Below are 4,987 nucleotides of genomic sequence, written 5' to 3'. Positions count from 1 at the left end.
TTTTTTTTTTTTTTTTTTTGGTACCAGGGGTGGTCCTTACGCTTGCAAGGCAGGGGGCGGAACCACTGAGCTAAATCCCTGGCCCTGTCCAATTATTCTCACCATTTTCTTTCTTTTTAATTTTTTTGATTAGTATACATCTGTCCCTTTCATGTTTACAAGATACGAAAAAAAAAAAAACAAACCCAAAAACCGTGATTGCTGCTGCCAAGGGCCAGCTAATGGAAAAGCAAGCTCAAAAACACTTTGAGTTGCGTTTTCATCCACCTCACTCACTGGATCTGGGGTTGTGCAGTTTCTGGCTGGTCCCCAAAGTAAAAATGACGACAAGAGGCAATAAGCAGTTTTCATCAGTTCAGGACATCAAGGCAGCCAGGACCACGTAACTAAAGACACTCGCAGAAGAGGACTCCAGAGTTGCTTCAGGAAGTAATAAAAACCTTGAGGTACGTGTGTTCAAAACAAGAGGGGATATTTTGATGGGGATTAATGGCAATGTCTTTTACTGGAATATATTTAAACGTTTGCCATTTTTAAAAAATCTGACTCATAGATGGCAGTGGGAAGAAAAAACTACTAAAATAAAACCAAAACGCTGACTTAGCGCTTGTTTTCCTTGCAGATGAATCAGGTTTAGGAAACTCAGCCAGACCAACAGCTGCTTTCTGCTATCCTTTCCCCAGTATTCCCAGAGCTGTGGGTGGCAGAGGGGCTTCGGAAGTGGGTATTCCAAGGGCTGGGTGAGTCCACCAAGGTGGTATGATCTCCGATTCCTGGAGCAAGGTCATTTGCTTTAGAAATGGTTCCCTGAGTCTCTGTGGCTGCTCAGCCCTGTGTGCCCCCTGCCACGAGGTCCAGTTCAGCCATGCACGTGGTCTGCCATCGATTCCCATAGTGCGACAGGCTGGCACGTGGGCAGGGAGAAAGGCTTTCACACAGGTGGCTACTGTGGGGCTCTGTCCCGCTCAGACACTGGGATTTGAAATACGTGTAGAAGCCACCTCAGCTGGGAAAGGTACATGTGACAGTTTGGGGGTGGGGTGAAGGAAGGCTGGCCTCTAGTCAGCACCTGGGGTACGCACAGGGAGGCCCAACCCGGGCGGGGGCCAGCCGGGGCCTGGGGTGTAGGACACATGCGTGACATCCCTGGGCTAGGTGTGGATCGGGGAGTGTCCAACAGGGCAGCCTCTCAGCCTTGGGAGTCCCGCCATCTGACTTGACACCACCATCCGGGGCAAAGGCTGCAACTTCCAGGCACCTGTGATCGCATCAGTGGACCACGCAGGGCTGGCTGTGTCCTCGTGCACGGGTAGGGTGAGGGGGGTGCTGGGTCCACTGCCCCTCAGCGGCATGGGCAGCCCGTGTCTGTGCTGACAGGAAGCGTGTCGGGAGGCTGTGGCCAAGGCGAGGGCGCTCTAATCTTTTGCCCATCTTTGTGCAGTTACTGTGAGAGTTCTAACTCCCTGTTTTCACTTCTTTGGAAGTGCTGATAAGATGGCAACAAAATAAATCAAAAGCAAAGCCACATGTTTCCTGGCTTAGGAAGCAAAAAACAAAATGTGACCTTGAAAGTGCTCCCAAACTTTTATTTTTTTCTCCCACAGTGATTTTTCCTTCTTTTAATAAAATTGTGATTAAAAAAAAAATATAACAACATTTACTACTGCGCGCGTGTGTGTGTGTGTGTGTGTGTGTGTTGAGAATGGATCCCAGGGTCTCACACATGCTAGGTAATCACTCTACCAATGAGCTGCACTCTCCTCCCTGACCATTTTCAAGTGCATCCGTCATTCAGCGGCGTTAAATAATTTCAGTTGCCGTGCACCCCTCACCGCTGCCTGTGCCGGGACTTTTCCATCTTCCCCAGCCGAAGCTCTGCCCCAGTACGCGGCAGCTCCCCTTCTCTGTGCTGTCCTCAGGAGTCTGCCCAGCTCCCTGAGGTGCCATCTCTGCAGGGTGACCCGGGTGGCCTCTCGCTGCAGGGCTTCCTCGCTTCTCCTTGGGTGGACCGCTCGGTGATTCTCCGCTCGCCCTCCCCCGAGGCCTGAATGCACCCTGCTCCGAGGGCAGCTGTTCCCACGCCAAAGAAAAGCAGTGTGAGTCATCTGCAGCGCGGTCACAGCTGCCGTCGGTTCTGCTCTGTCCGGTATCCCGGGTGCTGTCCCCAAAGCCCATTGCATGCAGCCGTGGCCAGGTCGTTGCCTTTCATCTCGTACTTACTGGATAATGCTTACTGGATAGAAGCTGGTTTAACAATCCACGCACTTGGTTTGCAGCCTCCACCTTGGGTCTTCTGAGGCTGGGCACTAGGCTCGGGCTTTCTTTCATTCTGTGTGGTCCCTGAGATACATCGATGTTCGATTTCCATCTTGAGGACAAGAAAACGGGAAGAGAGAAGGCAACTCTAACGATGTCTTTCTAGATCCTGATGCTCAGCTGTGAGGTCAGAGTGGAGATTCTGCCACATTCAGCCATACAAAGACCTGGAGACCAGCAGCCCCTGTCACAGGTGTGCACAGGTGGTCAGAGAGGCAGCGGGTAGAGCGGAGCTGTGGGCTGGAAATGGTCTGGAGAGGGCCTGGCTGCCCAGAAGCCAGCTCTGCGTCAGAAAAATGCACCCTGGAAGCTACCGTACTAGAAAAATTTTAGTGTGAGGCTCTGGATTCAAACTGCCCCACCCTGGCCAAGCACAGTGTCTCAGCCTTCTTCATCCTGGTCAGAGCTGGGATTCGGTCTGCTCAGGCCCGCGTATCACTGAAGCCCAGAGACGGTGCCTGGGCGTGGCCTATGAGCCTGGGGCAGAGTAGCTGCCTCTTACTTCTGCTGGGTTCATTTCCTTGTGAATTGGATTTTACATGTGTCAAGAGTCTACCGCTGTGGGCAGCTTTAGGGTTCTGTGGGAGGTTCAGAGGCTTGGACTCTGCTTCTGAGAACCAGCGCCAGGGCCAGTCCAACCGGGGATGTGCCTGTGACCCCCGTCCCCACCGCCCCTCTGCTTATGCACTGTGCTTCATCTGTACACAATTCCTCCGTGGTTTACGGTTCCCTTAGGGATGATCCCTGGGAGTGAGGCGGTGAGAGGATTCACCTTGGTGTGGGCCCAGACCTGGAGCCGGATCCCACCACGGCCTGACCCGGTGGCCCAAGACCTCAAAACTACTGGTGCATTGTTAAATGGAAAAAAAAAAAAAAAGCAAAACGATTTTATGATACATGAAAGGGATATAAAATTCCGATTTCAGTGCCCATCCATCAAGCTTTATTGGAACGGTAACATGGTGCATTTTGTATCGTGTAGGGCTGCTGTTGCTATAATGGTGATTGAATTGTGACCAAGATGCTGTAGCCTGAAAAGCTGAAAATGTGTACTCTTTGGCTCTTCCCAGAAGTTTGCTGAGGCCAGCCACAGAGCCTCCTGCCCCTTCCTCTGATGGCGGATATTCGAGTGGGGGCTGGCATTTCACATTCGCTCAAAATTCTGACCTTATACAGAATGGGAGAGGTGGATGCTGGGAGGGGCAGACCCGAAGGATTTCTAGAAAGGGCTGTGGCCCGGTACCACTAGAATATTCTGTTTCTACAGCTGACCTGGCTGGAAGCTGCTTAGGGATGACTCTATGGTCACTGGTTTGCGTTGCTGCCCTCCCCGCAGGCAGTTGGGCCTCTGCCTGGTGCTTTCATGACCTTCCTCCAAGGGAAGGTGCTGGGGAGCAGATGTCTTGAGCTGCCACAGAAGCTTCAAGAGCCCCCCACTGACGATCTGTCCTCGGGCCAATGGCCCCTAGGTGTACGGGTGGTCAGACGCGTGCCGGCAGCATCCTGTCACCGCACAGCACTGCTGTTCCCCAGTGTGGCTCTGGGAAATGACCCCTCCAGAGGACCTGAACAGCAGAGATGCCCCAAGCCAGCTGGTCAAGAAGCAGGCCCAGGGCTGCCTTTGGGAGCCTCCCGGGTCTCTTCGATGGTAAGGGCCTGGGCAGCGTGATATTTTCTGCCTGCCCTTGGCGGTCGGGTAAGAGGTCAGGATGAGAATGTCCTGGGGCAGGGGTACTATGGTAAAAACAACTAGATTTTTATTTGAGTGTAGTGAAACACACAACACAAAGCTTATCTATCATCTTGACCACTTTTAAGCCTGCAGTTGAGTGGCATTAAGGACACCCACATTGCTATACAACCGTCACTGTTATCCATCTCGAGAACTCTTATTTTGCAAAACCAGAACTCTGTACCCAAGGAACAATGACTCCCTGTCTGCCCCTCACCCCAGCCTCTGGCAACCACCGTTCTATTTCCTGTGCTGATCTGTAAACGTGACAACTTTAGGTACTGCCTAAACGTGGATTCAAATAGCATTTGCAGGTGTGTGTGTGTGTCTTACTTCACTTATCATCATCCCTGAGTTTCCTCCATATTGTAGCATGTCAGAAACGTATTCCTTTTCAGAGCTCTTGTGCTTTTTGGCTATTGTGAATAATACTGGTATTGACATAGGTACACGAATACCCCTTCACATCCCTGGTTTCGACTCTCTTGGATAGAACTCAGAGTGAGGCTGCTGGGTTTTTCGGCAATTGCTTCATATTTTTTAGGAAATGCCAAGCCGTTTCCCACAGTGATGCAGCATCGTGTACTCCCACCAACTCTGCACAGGGTTCCAACTTCTCCACACCCTCAAGGACGCTTGTCATTTTTTGTTTTGTTGTTAATAGCTACGCTAATGGTTGAGAGATGGTTTTGTCCTGTTTTGCGCTGATTTAAATAAGGTATAATTTTCTAACAATGAAATGGACAGATCTTGTTCCCCGTGAGAGATATTTTCTCAGATGAAACACATCCCTTGTGGATCTCACAGTCCACCAAGGGGTAAAACACTCTCAGAGCTCTGGAAAGCTCTGTCTCGCCCCTTCCCATCACATCTCCAGACCGCTGTCACCATTGCAGAGCAGTGCCCGCCACTGCCCTCTGTGTCAACGGCCCCACAGTG

This window comes from Fukomys damarensis, unplaced genomic scaffold (assembly GCF_012274545.1).
Source record: "Fukomys damarensis isolate Sample0158 unplaced genomic scaffold, DMR_v1.0_HiC HiC_scaffold_34, whole genome shotgun sequence".
Lineage (NCBI taxonomy): Eukaryota > Metazoa > Chordata > Mammalia > Rodentia > Bathyergidae > Fukomys > Fukomys damarensis.
This window is presented reverse-complemented; position numbering follows the sequence as displayed.